We start from the raw sequence: 19,159 nt of genomic DNA on the forward strand, positions 1-19,159 counted from the left end.
ATAACCGTTAAACTTAAAACTTATATTAAATGTTTATATATAATATATTATCATTTTTTATTTACAATAAAATTTTCAAAATATTTCTACTCTTTTTTAGCTATTCATAAAATCATAGACTTAACAAAATTTCAATTTTTTTTTACATAGACATAATTGTTTATATATATATATTTGAAATTAGAATTTTTACGAAATTACTTATTTAAACAATAAATAACGATGTTAATTATTTTCAAATAATTTAAAAACATTATCGTTTGTGGGAACTGAAAATTTTTAGGTATATTACATTATTATTAATTATTATATGCATTTTACTACACGCAATTACATTTTTGATTTATTTTTTTATTTTAAGATATTATCTATTAAATAATTTATTCTATGAACCTATTTTTTTACAATTTTATAGTATTTACAGAAATATATAATTACATTTTGAGTTATATAGTGATATAATATGGTTTTTACCAAAAAATATATGTATATATTTTGTATAATATATTATTATTATAATTAAATACTAATAATATAATAAATTAAATATTTTTCGGCAAATTAGATCAACTAAAATAATAATTTTAGCAATACTAAAAGTAAAATAAATTACCTATACTTTAGTACCTAAATCAAAAAAACATGGAAATCTTTTATGAAATATACTTGGTGATAATAAGCCGACAGACCATTTCCGCTCAGAACGGTTCTTCGTTTACAATTATATGAATTCAAATTTAACTCACCTAAAATAGTGACCCACTTGACACCTAATTTACAATAGAACGATATCCACTTACCCAACTTTTTTTCATAAATATATGTATTCAAAATATATCAATAAATCTATAATCTATACAAAAATACGCACAATCACTATGTAAGATAATAGATATAATTCATTAAAACACATGGAATCATATAATAAATAACAACATAATCACAATAATTTATGGTCGCTATAATATTTAATATTTTTAGACTATTGTAATTTGTTCCTTACGAATCAACAAATTTGAATTCGTGTATTTGAAATATTATAGAACTATAGTATAGTTACTAGATAATAAGTAATATATAGGAGTAGTGGTATAAGTATTTAATTAAAATTTAACAGGCTCATTTTTATGAAGTGATTGAAAGAACCTCCCAAAAAAAAAAGAAAACAGTTTTTTAAAATAAAATTATTGAAAAATATTTTTAAGTATTAGGTACTACATTATATTGTATTTAATTTATTCTTGTAAATACCATATTATATAACTTTCGTCTTAAAAACCTGACAACATTTTTTTTATTATTATTTCTTAATTAAGCTGTATACTATACCTTAGTATACTTTTATAATTTTATAGATAATATTATATAATATTTTCTTTGATTTTCAAATAATAATCGTTAGAAAATATAAAAATATATGTTTATATATACGCATGAATCAATATTTATTCCAGATTATCAATCAATGGATTTTATAATTTATTGATTGAATATTATTTTGTCCTATCAAAATATATACGTCTAAATAACTATTTCATCATTATGATGGTGGGTCAAACAACCAATAATAATAAATAGCATCGCATGCACAAAATGAATCATTTACTCATACACAAAATACACGCACATTTAATTTAAATGCATAATTAGAGCAGACCGTAACTTTCTCGAAATGCAAACTATTTGCATAAAATGAACACGTCAATGTTGTTAATAATTTTTCTGTCAATAATTTTCAACAATTAACACAAAAATGTGTTAAAAAAAATTCAAGGCCAACCTATTATAAAATATAATTATAATTTATATATACCAATGCATAATATTAACACATTATGTAATAATATACTAATATATACACATTTTATGAATGTGTGTATATTATAATTACTATGTAAGTAGATATACGGCCGTATATATATATTTAAGAAACAATAATTATTTCAGTTAATATACTTTAAAATGCAAATTATTCAAAAACGATCGAATTTCGGTACTTGTTTTTTTGCTTCCAACTCGTGCCCGCGGTGAATTTATTTTGTGAATCATTTATGCACATGACATATTATGCGAGTTAATATTATACGTAATGATAATACCAATGACAAGTATTCTACCTAAAAGTCTAATGAAAAAAATTCGAGTAAAAATTAAAAATATTACATAAATTATAACATTATACACACCAAAGTTTATTTTAGAGACATATTATTTAAAATATGATTAAAAATAAAAAATATATGTGGCTTATACTATAACCTTGACCGTGTCTCAATATATTATTATTTCTCAATAAGTTAAAAACTCTTCAACACTCATCAATAAGTTCGCATAATGTTTTTTTGAATTACTTTTGATTGTTTTATAATTTTTCTCATGCTCCAACGTTTAGTTTCATTTTTCGAATTAGCACCCATATTGATAATATTATTGAATGACTATATCCTAACAAGTATATGAGCGATTGCTTCATGATTCACATATATTATTAATTGTTTGTTCAATATTTTAAGTGACTTCAGATGACATTCTACATTTTTGATAGAAATAGAGAATTGGTTTTTCTTAATTTTACATTCATACAAGCAACAATTATTTTATACAAAGCATTAACAAATGTAGTTTCAAAATAATTTAATAATTCGAATATTCATTTTTTGTTTGTTTAAAAAAATCCATTCCCTCATGAACCTGTTCAAGGGAAAGGAATAAATGATTATCAATCATTGAAAAAAATTACTAAATTTGTCATCATTTTTTTACATTTTTTGTAAACATAATTACTGAACTTAATGAAATGCACTCTGGCAAAATTAATTATCATATCCTCTGATAATTACTAATTCTGGACCAAAAATATTAATAGCCGCTATAATAATTGCCTTTTCAAAATCGACATGTATAAAAACCTGGGATCGGAACTCGGAAGACAAATTTTATTGTTTACATTTTTCAAGAAAAGTTTTAATAATTAAATTTGGTTTACGTTCTAATAAATATTATAAAGCAGTAACAAATTATCATTTTTATGGACTCGTATAACATATAAATGCATAAATTAAACAGGACTGAGGTTAAAATTTTCGTCACAGTACCAAGTACTTGCTTCTGTCAAAATACTAAATCCTTTATCCACAGTGAAAGTTAAACTTAATCATGGTTTAAATCCAAGTTGATGAATAACAAAAACAGTTTTTCTTTATTCAATGACCAATCACCTAAAATACAAATTAAATATCATTATTCATATTGCACATGATACATAATAATGTTTTTTCTATTTATTATTTGTGTATTTATTTGCGATAATTATGTTTATCATAACTTCGTTAAATAAATTGATTAAACCTTCATTCAGAAGACCACTAGCCTTAACAAAAATCTGACTTAGTCTACTGCTAGATATTTTATCACAAATCATTATGTTACATTTAAAGTTTTTTACTTCCGATATAATGTACTTGCTGGCATGATTATATTGTTATATTTATTTTGCATTAAAAATATTTTTCTATGTACATTATACTGCATCACACTTATATATTTTATTCTTCATACTACATTTCTATCACAAATTAATATTTAGTTTACGTTAAATCATGTACAAGAATACACCTTATGCTATTTTATTTACAGTATTACCTACCTTTTGTTTTTAATTTAAAGATTTAGCTAATTTTAATGACTGATAAAATCTAATGGATATAAAAACACTAAAGATTTCATAACATTTACAATCCATACAAGCTAAGCATTTGACAGAGTATACAAACTGCTACCCAAAGAAATTCATATGTACAATTAAAGAAAAATTACTGACAAGTAAAAAATTATAGGTGTACCTAATAAATTTATTATTTACGATTTTCCATTTAAAATGATTATCTAAACATATTATATGGTTAGATTCTTAATGTTAAAAAATAAGTTAGGATTAGGTCACACAGTTTAATAAAGTCACTTTCAAAAAAACAAAATAATTAAATTCGGGACTTTTTATCGGTATTTTATTTTGGAATTCCTTATGACGAGGACGATTATTATGATAGGAATGATTTGGGTGAATGTTTACGAAGGGACACAATGTTAATCCAATTTTAAGTATATTCCAGTCAGGATAATTGTTAAATAAATAAGACGTATTACTGTAATATAATATTATATTATGCGAGTACGTGTAAAATGGATATTAAAAACACATTCCCTGCAGGTGGAATAAAAATATGGTATTCCAAATTCAAAACTACGATAACTGTGTGATATTAGTGTGATTTATATCGGATTTTCGTGACCAAACCATCGACACGTGTACACTGTACACGTGTTCACGTACTTTCGGTAAACATTTTAATAAATTATTATTATTTATTACAAACGAGGAAAAATGATCGAACATTTGACACACGACTAGATGATAACTGTACCATGCGCCATGCGTGAACTCTCTTCAGACATTAAGACGTCCTATTTTGAGATAAGTTTACTCATTTCATTATCGTTTATACGGTCGTTTCAAATCTGTAGACCGGCCCGCTTAATTTTAATTTTATCACTTAATTTTTTGATAATCATTGAAACCACTCCAAAATAATATTGTCAACGAATAACGTAATACCTATGCGATATAATATGTTGTATATTATATAGAAAGATATAATATTTTTAATAAAGGTGATTACAATAATACGATCCATAAACTATATAACTATAACTTCTTCTCACTACCGATATTAATATATTATTAGTGTACACAGTACATCATCTTTACATAGTTTGTTATCAAGTGTATATGATTTTTCATCTTTGAGTAGAAATACTAAAAATACAACGCAAACTCTGTATATGCAATACCTATCTAAACCATAATACTTGAACATTATCAAATCATTGTTTATACTTTCATATAAATGTTATCGTAACATATAATTTTTATTAAAAACGATTTACTTCTATAATCCTACTTCCTTGTTTTACGCCAGAATATTTGACCTAATATTCCAAATAATTTTAGTATTTTAATTATAAAATATTATTTACGCACGTGGAGGATAAAGGTAACAATATATAGATTATAACATATTATTATTTATTATTATCATTGAATTAACGTTGTATTGTATACGTTTAAATAAAATAAAAATCTGTACTGAAACAGTTGACTGTATAGATTGTAGTCGTATGTTATTCGACAATATCACACGAATATCTTAATTGACTTCTATTACACGACATCGTGTATGTATATATTATGCTGTATACTGTATATAGGAAATGCCGAGCAAAGCATTTCAATTCTTAAATCGTCTTTTAATTACTTGTAATTGTTCCACAATTTAACACGAATAAAATATAGTCGTAGTCGACCAACGAGTCATGCGCAGTATATAATATATTATATTGTGTAGCTTCATTTATAATATTATAATGTTTATATTGTAGGTGTTGTCGTGATTTATAGTATTTTACACATACGCAATCAAGCGAGCTCGCGCGCGCGAAATATATGTATATATGTATATTATATTATGATTATTATATATTTTACTGTTTTATGAAAACATATCAGTAAATCACGTAACAACGATACACATGCGTCCATGTGTTCCGTCTGGTGATGTATTATACATTTATATTGTATAATTTTAGTATGGTCGGTGCAAATTCTTATAAACTTTAAAACATTTTGTATCAACACGATATTATAATAATCGTTCCGAACAAAATTTCTCTAATAGATGTGCAAATTATATTGTAATAATATACACTCACAAATAGTTAATTGTCAAACAGAAAAAAATAAACACAAACTATACTTCGATATGCATAGGTACTTGGTAGATACTATACAATATCGTATAGGATTGTTACTTGTTAGGAGGCGTTCAATTATATTATACGTAGCTCAATATAATAAAGCAGATGTTAAACGTTTAATTCCGGGCGAGCCCAAATGCGAGGGCGTAATTTACAAAGAAAGTTGTTCGATTAGAACTCATTTAAAACACATATTTTTGTTTCAAAAACCTAATCAAACACATGTTCATTTATCAGCTTTACGTTTTTGAATGGATACTTTTTGCCTTTTGGTATTACCACGGAGTGGTGGGTCTTGTAAACTATAATTTTTCCGATCCCGTTGTCTACACCTCTTATTTTCGAAAAAATTTCTTTAAAACTTGTGTAATATAAATCATATTATATAATTATAGGATAAACCTAGCATAACCGAACAAAAGCGACACTTCAAATCATATCGTCCGTATAGCTTTATGTTCGTAACATCTACGACGGTATTGCTTAAGAACGTTAGGTAGTAAATATTATTCATTTCCCATAGTATTCACAAAAATATAATATTTGTGTTCAATATTTAAGTCATGTGTTGAAACTGTTATGTTGTAAATCGCGTATTATAACACTATGTTATTATTTTTGTAGGTTATTTTCCTGTAAGAATATAAATACGTTGCAACTTGCAGTGACAATTTCATAACAACAACATTAATAATAATTCCCTCCGCAGATAATCTGAACACCATCTACGCTCATACATAGACGATTTGTCGAAGGTTTTAATATACGTGTACACCTATCTAAAAACGCGCAAGAAATAATATACGTGTTAAGTACAATACAATCATAGTGCACGATCTCGTGTCACCCGTTAAAAAAAAATATAATGATAATAATAATTGTAATAACATAGTTGTGTCTCGGCTTAACAATACGCGCGCCGCCGTACCAACAATTAGCCGTCGTCCTACACTTACTGGTCTAAAAACTAGCTGTGTATCGCCCTCGGGGGCGGATAAACGTCGTCGATTATAACTTTCGATATTTCCATTATAATATTATACATATATTTATTTTATATTTCGTTTTTTTCTTTTTCTTTGCTCTTTAAGTATATATGTATATACTTTTAGACCGGATTTGGATTAATCTTATGTAAACATTCGACAAACTACCGATTTGAGCTGTCCTTCAACGTGTATAGATTATATACACACATTTTATAAGTGTGTATATGTATGTGTGTGTATGTTTTTTTTACGCACGCATATAATATGATCATTTAGTGAGAATCAAACAACTGCCCACGCAACACTCGGCGCGGCGGAGACCCGAGTGCTGACTCGGAAGGCGAGGCACGACTCCAACGCGATCAAAATGGTTTATTTTAATTCGCCGGTCTCTTTTTACCAACAAAATAAAACACGTTTTCAGTGAAATAAAAAAAAAATCTATATGTCTCCTGTATGTATAGTACTATAGTATACAATAATGTATAATATATACTATACGTACTCGTTTTTGCACCCGTAGCTTGAAATATATGTTATGTGATGGGCACTGCGCCGATAATAAGTCGTATACATATATATATATATATATCTAAATATATATTCTTACTACGCAAAAAATTAGTCGATTATTTTCACGTATAGACAATTGCAACCAACAAATATTTGTTTCGTTAAAATCTCACAACCATTGTAATAATTGGTATGTGTTATTGTTATATAATATTAAAATATTATAATGGTATATGTATAGCACTCGGAAGTAATGACGATGGTTTTTGTAGTTCGACCGAATCTATGTAATATGATCTCGAAGTATGGTGGTCCGTCGGTGATATTCTATATGTTTTCTTAATAATTAATCTTTTTTTCGAACATTCGCATTACGCGTTTAACTTCCAAGTAGCCAATAGCCATAGTATACAGCGTAATGCAGCGGTTCCCGTGCAATCCCCAAGATTTTTATACTGTGAAATTTGGTAACTCCCATTTACAGCACATTGTAATAATAAATATAATATCATACAATAGTTGCATGAGACAGTGTTGTACAGGGGTACAGATCATATTTTTAAAAAGGGGGATATGTAGTGCAACTGGTTAGGGATAATATCGATGAAATCATTTAATGCATTATAGTATTATACTATACGATCATTCATAATATTATTATGTTTCATATGTACTCGTACATAGACAGCAACTGCGTTAATAATTGTATGTAAAATATTATAAAAAATTGATAAAACGTGCAACACAATGCATACTAAAAACAAATAAAATATTCTTAGTGAATTGCGTGCAACAATGCAATATATATATAGGTATTGCAACTATATATAGACATTATTGTCATTACTTAACATATTATTATTTCATATTTTTAATTACGTGCCTACCTAATCTTACTTATCTTAGTTTACATATAAAGTTGCATATACTTACCTGTTCAATTATGCACATACTTCTATTAAAATATTATTATATATATATTATAATACTCTCCAAGCATTCTCTATTTAATAATAAACCTTCTAGGTTTATCATAAATCATATAAATTAATATAAATACATAGTTAGATAGACCTATCTCGTTTAATTTCACGTCACTTATACATTTGGCATAAATGACACCGGTACAGTGTATAGTGCATCTGCATAGCGCATATACATATATATTATATAGGGTTTAGCACATAGTTCATGACTTCAAATATTCAAATGTAACACGACTTAAATAGTTACATAAGTAACTTTAATTTTAAGTACGTATGGTAGATAACTGTTCTAAGAATCCGGGAGGAACAAGAAAATATATTGCAATTAATATTATTGTGAACTTATTGTTTATATCTTTTTTTAATTCGAAAAATCAACAAAAAACAAAAATATATACACATATAATAAAACAAGTTAATAGTTAATATGAAACGTTTGTTTATTATTTTCTTTCTACTCGATCAGTTGCGACAAAGAGAGGGGGGGTCATTACTCATTGATCGCCCTATCCGACCCCCGCTGGGATAAGAATATAGATCTTGCCGTTTTAAATCAGTAAATCTTCGTGGGATACGTAAAATGTAGCTCAGTAAAACGGAACTCAATGGCTGTATTCCGATATTTATAATATTATATTGTGGAGATACGAATTTCGGTACAAGAGATGTTATTTATTTTATTATCATTAAACATATTGTAAAACTTCTCAAGAGGATTTAGCAGACCAATACCAATAAACTTGCAATTTTTTTTTTGATTTGGTATTGGTTGGGTGCTATTTGAATTCATTTAAAATAATTATCACTTCTTTATTATACCTCTAAATAATATTTTTTTTTAAATTACGATTATAATACTTTATTGATCAACATTTACACGATAAAAAATTTTAAATTACAGCTTTACGGTGAGGATTATAATATTTATATTCGGTAAGTTATAAAAATGTAATACATAATTTAATCGAGTTTATTCGAATAAACAACGAAAATTTTTTTTTTTAATATTTGAGTTACGAAATATTGTAGTTTTTTTAATGAGTGACGTTTATTGAAAATTTACAATCTATACATTATGTACAATAAATAAATTAGTTACATAATGATTTAAATAGATTATTATATAGTTTATACTGTTTATATTAGGTATGTCTTATAAGTTAGGTAAGTCTCTGCACTAATTGCGTTTGAGACGTCTTATATAGTTGTCGCTAGGAGAGTGAAGCCATTTGTGAGATGAGGTGGTCGGAGTAGTTTGTAAGGAGTTTTCCTGAAACCGTTTATAAGAAGATGGTAGTTGTATCTTGGATGATTTTGATTTGGATGTTGTAGTGGAATCGTTTGTTCGTTACGTAGGCAACAAGGTAGCATAGAGCTTTTGCAATGACATACAGACAAATAGTTTGAAAAGCTTGAATCGTTTAAATATTTAAATTTTTGGATAGACCCCAAAGTATAATGCTGAAGGTCCAAATGGAACAGAAGAGGCTTTTGTAAACAATAAATTGGTTTTAAATAGAGATGTTGGACCTGAGAAAATGTCTAATTAGGTAAAGTCTACTTTTTAACTTTTTACGTTTATACTTGAGATAAATATTATAGTTTTGCATAATTAGTATTGTAAATACTTTAAAATATTTTCCAAATATCATTATCGGATATTTGTGGTCATTGGAGGAGAGCGAATCAACAAGTGTAATAATAATAATGATCTTAAATCATTATTATTATTAAGCTCTCCTAGAGATTCCTCTAAATAACTATGGTTTTCAGAAAACTTATGTAGCATTATACGTGTATATTAGGTTATTTCTTGCGTAGGCTCGAATTTTCTATATATTTTACTCACTATTTTTGACTGACTAATGACTATTGCATTCTGTCGAAACATCTTATCATTATTATTTATTACTATTTACTAATTAATAATGATATAATAATTTTGTTATTGTCAGTTATAGGTACTATAAATATTGTAGGATATTATGTATACAATTATAATAATAGTATAATATGATATAGGTTATACAAAAACTACACGTGCCATGATTATATTTTTATGTCGTGCGATTCGATTAATAACCATTTTGTAGTGTCCGCACGTAAAATGTTTACGATTATGACAATTTACAATAATTAAGATCACGATTGTACACATTTTGATATTACACTTGCGCAAGTGTTCCTGACCTAACTTACATGTTAATGAATTGATAATTGAAATTCTGATTTCCATAGACTAACAAAACATAGTTTACTTTTAAATTAAAATTAAATTATTAAACACTATGAGCAATTTTAATAAAATATTATGTTGTATGACTAATTGACTATATAATTTATAACATGTAGTAGTTAATTATACATATAGTATTAATTGAGCACCAAAGGATTTTATATTATTCTGTTATAAATATTAAAATATAAAATCACATATATTTTCTAGTAGATACTACATATTTTTGAAAAGCAATAAAATAATATAGCAATAATAGTTAATATATAGTATTTACAACACAATAAATTATAATCTATAGCTTAGTCACTAATCACTATATACATCATAGTTGATCGTTTCAATTTTTTTAATCGAATTATTGTAGTTAAATTGTTCTAAATTTAAAATTAATCAGTTGCATATGTATGATTATTTTACCAAATTAAGTTATTCGTACAACGACATCAACATCGTTCTTGTGCAACACAACACTTAATACTCTTACCTATACGTGAAAAAATGTTCAAACCAGTTCGGTTTATTTATTATTACTTTATTTATTTGTATGTAAATTTGCTGGCCAGTTGAAAACGTTTATGGCGTTTATGCACGGCGAAGGATAACGGATAGGTTTTATAATAATAATTTAACGGTGAAAAAAAACCCGATAAATTCCCGTAAAGAAAGATTTCGTCAGATAATCTGTTTCGAAAAATCTAATTAATATTTAACTTTGTGACAAAAAAAACCGATACCACTTAAGTAGCACAGTACGCGCACTACAACAGATGTCGGGGACAAACTCCGAGGGTAAACTGGTCAAGAATATATTATATAATATAATATAGGATATTTGATTATTCGATTATTCGATTATCATTCGACTATTATGTGATCATTTTCATATGTTTATTTTATGTTACATCTTTATGTGATATGAAGATAAGTAGCCAAGTACTACGATTCGTTTATGAATTTAATGAATATGAAAATTGGCGACCTCGTACATTATAGCTAATATATCTAGTGTACCTACTTTTAAACGTTAAATGTTATTATAACATAGACTATATAGTTAGTAATGAATCTATTGACTATACTTTAAGGTGAAAAATATTTAAATTTAATAAATAGATAAATTTAATATTAAATGTACAAACACGTCGACATTTTATTAATTTAACATCAACCAAATAATACACTCAATAGCGGATAGCTAAAGCTTTATAATACTTACATTTTAAACGTTTCAAAATTCTCATATAGTAGATGTAGTGTTTATATTTTATCAGATTAGTGACTATAATGAGTATTGACACTCTCCTAATTATAATTTATTTAAATTGAAGAAGTGTTGCCACGCTAATGTAGGACATGTTTTTTTTTCTTTCTGTAAGTATTGATGTTATTACAATTTGTCTGTGATACATAGGTGTGATTGATTTTTTGATTTTTTTTTAATTGGCCATATCGGTTTGTTAATAGAGTTTATTTTTTTAACCAACAAATAAAATCGATATAAAATACTTTCAAAAACGATATTTATTTCGTGTAAAAATTATTATACATTATATTATCAGAATAAAAGCTATTTTATTAGATAATAATATTATCTTGTCCTAGTGCTTGGGCTGTTAGGTCTGTAGTTAGGGTAATGTGTAGCACTGTAGCAGTTGTTTATTGCAAAATATTCATATATTTTTTTTATACCAACAATCTATATATTATTATTATATAATAGGTTATAGGTATACGTGTGTCGGTCGACCGTCATAATTCAAAAGATAATAATACAGATCTCGTACAGTCCGCGAGTAAAACAACAATATCGAAAAAATGAATGTATATATAGGTTCAATAATATACGATCGCATTTAATTCATATATTTACATATAGACAGATAATAATATTATATATAAATATATATAAACTCTACAGAGAAGTAAATAATCGTTAATTTTTTTCCACATAATTATAGTATCGATGTAAATGCATACCTATATTAAAAGCTTTTCACTAACGCAATTGTTTCAAACGGTTGCGGTTGTGCGGGGCGGTGGCAATATTAACTTTTCAAACATTTCGCTATTTATGGGTCGATATATAGTTACTAGTGTCTAGTTATATGGTTGTCTATTACCCGTTCGTCTGCATACGAATTACGGCCAAATGTTTTATTTACGATTTATTTAGAAAAATAACGTACTATTAAAACCAATATAACGCAATATCACGCCGATAATCATTGTGCCCGCGTTACATAGAACAAACGATAAATCATAATGATTTTGATACATATATTATTATTATTAGAACTTAGTCTTTTACCGGCCCGCATTGAGGTACGTGGTGATGCTGGTTCTTAAACATAACTACATAAGCCACTTGATTTGTCCGATAATTTTAAATTTTGCAGAATGGTGGCGAGGAGCTAAATAAAATTACAAGTTTTACAATGAATAATAATTATTTTTGTTTTTCTACATGGTTAGTGAAAAATTTTAAAGCGTACATATTTGATCGTAATGCCCTTTGATCGAGATGAAGAACAATGTATCAAAAAAACGGTGGTTAGGTGTTACATCTAAAACGTCTGTGTATGTGTTTGCTCAACAATACAACAGGAAAATGAGATATGATTAATACTCCAAGAAAGAACTGTTGAGTCAACAGCTATAAATACTAATATATATATTATGTGTGTTTATGTGTAGTGTGTATAATATACGAAATCTATAATGTACATTTTATAGTAAACAAGATTTGTATATTTCTATATTTCAATCTATCTGACGCGTATTATATTATACACCTAAACGTTATCCGGGGCCCGTTTTTTATTATATTATTATACCTAGCGGTCGTTGGATGAAATATAATAATTATTAAAGCGTCGCGAAAAAAAAACTGGATGTTGTTGGCCGTTCCATTAGTCGGACCGTGTCACTCGGTACACATTTTCGATGCACTCGACCAGGCTAATGACCGTGTAAGCGTGCACGCCTATTTCTTGTTTCTTTTTAATTTTTTCTCACATTTCGTTCTTTATTCAATAATATTTCTACTTTGACAGTTGAAATCCCAAAATTACGCGACAATCGTCTGAATTCAGCACTTAGCAATATTTTGCACGTATCACGCATACTCCGGACACTATAGACAGCGATAAATCAGAATCAGAAATGTTAATATGTTATTACTTATTACCAAGTCCCATTATAATAAACCAACTTAGCCGAAACTTCAATAATCGCAAACCGTATAGTACTATATAGTCTATAGTCTGTCACGCCAATAGGAAATCGAGTCAACTTGTGCAAAATTAAAATGTAAACCTCGTCGGCTCGTCCTAATTAAATTACTAATATAAACCAATAATATCAATACATTTTAGATTTAAATTTCTGGAAAAAATAATTTATATAAAATTATATGTTATAACACATAGATACCTAAATTGTACATTTTTATCCTAATTTATGGGTTTAAGAAAATCTCAGAGGCATCCTCTTATAAGCTATTATTATTATTATTATTAACTATTATTATATATTACTACAATATAATACACGATCATATATATATATGTAAGTATATATAGAATATGTTTTTTGAGTGTATGAAGTTTACACAGTTTTTGACATTCGACATATTTCCTAATCGTTAACAATTATTACAGTATAAATAATAAAGTGTACTAAGTATAAGTAAAATCATGGTATTTAGAGTTTTTCAACGCATGCATTATAATATCTAGTTGACGTGCTTTTTAGTAAAGCGTTTCACGATTACATTTTATACGTTGACGGCGGCCTAATCGCTGCGGGGGCGTGTGAGCAACAGTGAAACGACCATAACGGATGGCTGTTGTCTGCGAGATCTTATCTCGTTAACCGCAAACGGACGTGACAAAAACCGTGTGGAAAAAATAAATGTTTATTTCAGCTTCTCTCGTTGTACAACTAGGTATATTGTTTGTGACACTCGTAAAAAAATTTATAACTCCAATAATATAATAATATTATGAACCTACCACGATGTTAATGTTATATATAACATTTTTTTTAAATTCATTTGAATGTACAAGGTCATATGATGTAAAAAAAAAATTCTGTGCGTATACATTCACACATAATTGTACGTATAGCCAAATAAAGTTTGTCCCCATAGGCCATCATTTGGCAATCCGATTCTACGTAAAATATGTTTTAAAAATTATAGATACCTAAATATTTTACTATATAATAGAGATGATAATTTTGGTAATTAATATTAAAATAATAGTATAATTATCCCTCGGTGTGATATCACGGTATTTCATACCGTCTAGTATAAACAATATCTAGGAACATATAGTGCTTTGCTTTAATCTTTCTTTTCACAGTAGAGAACATTATAGTTGTAGTTATACGAGGTATATAATGTTATTGTTTGTATGCATAGTATTAAAATAAAAGTTATTACATCATATCGTAAAATATTTGACTAAAATAGGTATTATGCATATTGCATATTATTTTGAATGAAATACTATGTTGAGTTTACAATATCGTACTAACTATGTACAAAATCGTTATTTTTTTCCTAAAGTATATACTTGAAAATACAAATTTAAAAACAGTAATAAGTGTCTAGTATCTAGTTTCCAATTTGTTTTTTCGATAATTCTATATACGATCAGCTCGTAATATTATAATGACAAAATCACACTGCTGCAGCCGTTCAAAAACGTTCGTACATAAAAAACAATTATTATAGAATTCTCTGCACCACTGCACGGCGATCGTTTTAGATAATATATTATTGTAATTCGTGAAATATTTTAAGTACGGTATTTAATGCCTATGTACGCGCGCATCGCGTCTCCCTTCGGGCGTGTATGTATAGTATTTTTTTTTCGTCCTATAATATTATAATATATACCTTTATAACCGCAATTGCGAAATCTTCCCGAAAGACTACGAACGACGTGTTTCACACGCCCGAAAGTAGGCGGCCACCGTGCACGCGATAATTCTTGTAAAGAAAAAAAAAAAAATTAAATAACAAATAATAATAAAACGCGAGCGTAGGTATACGCCGCCGCGTGTATAAACAATCGGTGCGCGATTATGCTGCATCGGCGTCACCTGGACCGGGTTCCACGGACGGGACGGGACCCCCTAGACACTGCGCGTAGCACAGCACACGTATAACAATGCGCCGCGCGGAGGGGTCGGCCGCCGTCCCGGGCCGGGACAAACGGCGCCCCCGAAAAAGTCGTGGGAACGTAACGCGCGACCATTGTGCGTGCGTGTCGTTATCCGCGGCCGTACGGTCGTTGCGGGCTTCTTGGTTCTTCTTCCCACAGCCGGACGATCTCCAGGTGGGACGCCCCGATCGCCGCCCCCCGACAGTACGTGTCGTCGTCCCGTCGTGGGACGCGCAGCCGCCACCGCCGCCGCCGCCGCCGATGCTTTTTGTACACTCGTCGTGATATTCTCGATTCGCAAGTCGTTTTCCCACCGTCTCGCGTACATTATATTATTCTATGATCATCCACCGCGAAACCGGCTGCTCTTCGTGCGACTTATATTTATTGCGCCTCAGAATAATATAATTGATGGTACGTGTGCGCCCTTGACGGTTTTTGTTTTGGTCGTCTTTGTCTGCTCCAGGAGGGTTTTTCGTATGCGTCCTATACGAGTAGTATAAAATAATAATATAATATCACCTATTTACGCGCAGGACATTCTGAGTTTAAAATATATAATATAATATTATATATGTTTTTGTGTGTACTATAAATTATATTGTATTTTTAATACATGGTTCAGTGGTCAACGGGAAATACTTGCAGCGATTCGTCGTCCGACGACAAGAACTAATTCAACCCCCCCCCCCCCATCCTCATAGTAATCCATCTTGAATCGCAAAAATCACTGCAACAGTTTTCGGGATCGTATTTAATAATAACAATAATAATATATTATTCCGACCAAGGTAGTGACTAGTGAATATATATTGTTATTTTATATTATATAACAGACATTTTAGCCCTGTTTACCACTGAGACAGACTTATTCGAGTATAATATTATCGCTTATTCATTTGAATTGCGGATAATGGAACACTAAATAACAGAGGGTGCACATGTATAATTATTATTTATGTTGAAATATTATTAAATATTATATCTATAAAATTATAGAGAATAATATTTTCGAGGGTCTGAGCTGCTGCAGAAATCGGTTCTGTATTTAATTTAGTATTCGGTTAAAAAAAATAAAATAAAAATTTGGATTTTTTGAAACAATGTTTAGGCATAGTTATAACATGTTAAATCATTAAAAATATTATTCTTTTTAATTTTTATTACGTGTTATTTTGCTCTCAGAACATTAAAAAACCCATAAAAACTATTTTGCATGAATGCGTTTTGTCTATGTTATGCGTGGGTTAGAGAGAGAAAATAAATGGTGCACTGACATCTTTAATTATGTTCTTCATAAAGAATAATCATAATAACAATGATAATATAGTATAAGTATATATAACCGATAAGTTTTGGCCTTATTCGGTAATCGCGTAAACAATTTGACGTCAACGGTTTACTTTACATATTGGACATAGAACATTATAAACTATTGTATTGCTACGGGGATTGATAAGGAAAATCACTGCAGACAGTGGCGGCAGTGGCATCGGACGCGCCGAGTATAGTATAGAGAGGAGAGGGTGTTCCGCCGTTCCGTGTGGGAGTAATGTCGAATTGATGATGGTCGGACGGCAGACGGGGGTCAAAGGTGCTCGTCTATATGACGTCAATGAGCGTCTATATAAGACCGCGTACACACATTATATTTATTGTATCTAATTAATTATTATAGAAACCGAAACGTGTGCGATGAGACTTACCAGGATTCATTTCGTATCGTATATTATAGTACACTTATACATACACTTATCACTATTATTATTATTTTTATTATTATTATAATACAATAATAATTTATGTTTACAATACTTTGACGTCGTATTTTAAACGTATACATTAAAGATACACTCAGACCAGGTCGTCTATATACTCTATGATATTATAATAATATAATATTATATCATTATATTATTTGGGACGACCATTATCTCGTTAGTTATCTACATATTATTCGAGCTACTACATAATATAGTTACTTCACAAATATAGTATTTAACTGCTTAATATAAATATAGGTAAGCTGAGCTGTAAGCGCACACACATAGACACCTGTAGTAGGTACTATATTATAATGTAAATTTTACGGATATAATATGTATATTAATATTTTATAATGATATACCTGGTATACTTATTATTATTAAGCCTCTCGTAGGTTATATTATCGAGCTTGTATACACGGGGTATAATACATTGTATATAATATATGGATACACAAAATGTGATAAATCCCGAGTCCAATTATTAATAATTAACACGACGCGACTGTGTTTATGAAATGCTCGTGTGTTTTCGTTTCTCTCGGACGTTTAAACCATAGAGTAAAGAATATTTAACTAATTTTAATACGTACAATGCAACGTACACGTCTTATAACTTCGAAAAATACAATATTATATAATATTGTAACTACGATAAATGAACCTGTGTTATCGTCAATATGTTATAAACTTATAACTTATAAATTATAATATATTATATTTATAATTTTTTTTTTTTTACGAAAACATCTCTATCCCGTATTCTTTAAATGTCTATTTACATAAATATAAGTGTATTCATGTTTATTTATTTTACAAAGACTTGTTACGTGTAGGCGCCGATTAGTATGTTTTATTCTAATTGATTAAAAACGTCTTTAAAACGTAGTACCTACGTTTATACTATGAAAAAAACCTAGTTGTACCTAATAAGTATGAATAGTTTATCGACTCGATTTCCCGGTTGGAATAATATAATAATTATATAAAAAAAAAAATCCAACGTAAATAGTTTTTTTTTCTTTGGTTTTTCATAAAACTACGTTACTTCGGTAATATATTAGTGTGTAATACGACATTAATAGAAACAAATATAGATAGATATTACTTTTTAGAGCCGGGTGATAATAATTATGTATTAATTTACTATTATATTCATTATACGTATGCTGCATGTAAGCGTGTGTATGTGTGTGTGTTTGACGCGTGTATATATAAACTGATTTAGACAAGTGCGTTGTTGATGCAAAGGTTATAATATACGGAATGAACTGTACCTAAAGAAGAAAAAATACTGGAAAGCAAAATTTCGATGAAAGATAAGAAGTGAATAATATTTTACTTTACTAACGTAAAACGCATGCCAAGATTACAAACTGCAAATGACGTTGTTAAAACGTTGTTTAATATACGGAATATTAATGGGTAGACGAAACATTGGCGGGATGCGGAGCGCAAGCGATTGCAGCCGGCTCGAGTTTTTCAATAATAATATAATATACAATATAAATGTACATACATACATACGTTATATATATAATATAAATAACATATTACAAATTTAAATACTTAGCCCAGGTCCCGAAGTCCTTATAATTATCATTTGTACAATCGGGATTGCCGATCTGCGTGTCAACCGTTGCTATATTACGATTGTCGGTGCTACGTAATGGCTGCACTT

This window comes from Aphis gossypii, chromosome 2 (genome assembly GCF_020184175.1).
Source record: "Aphis gossypii isolate Hap1 chromosome 2, ASM2018417v2, whole genome shotgun sequence".
Classification (NCBI taxonomy): Eukaryota; Metazoa; Arthropoda; class Insecta; order Hemiptera; family Aphididae; genus Aphis; species Aphis gossypii.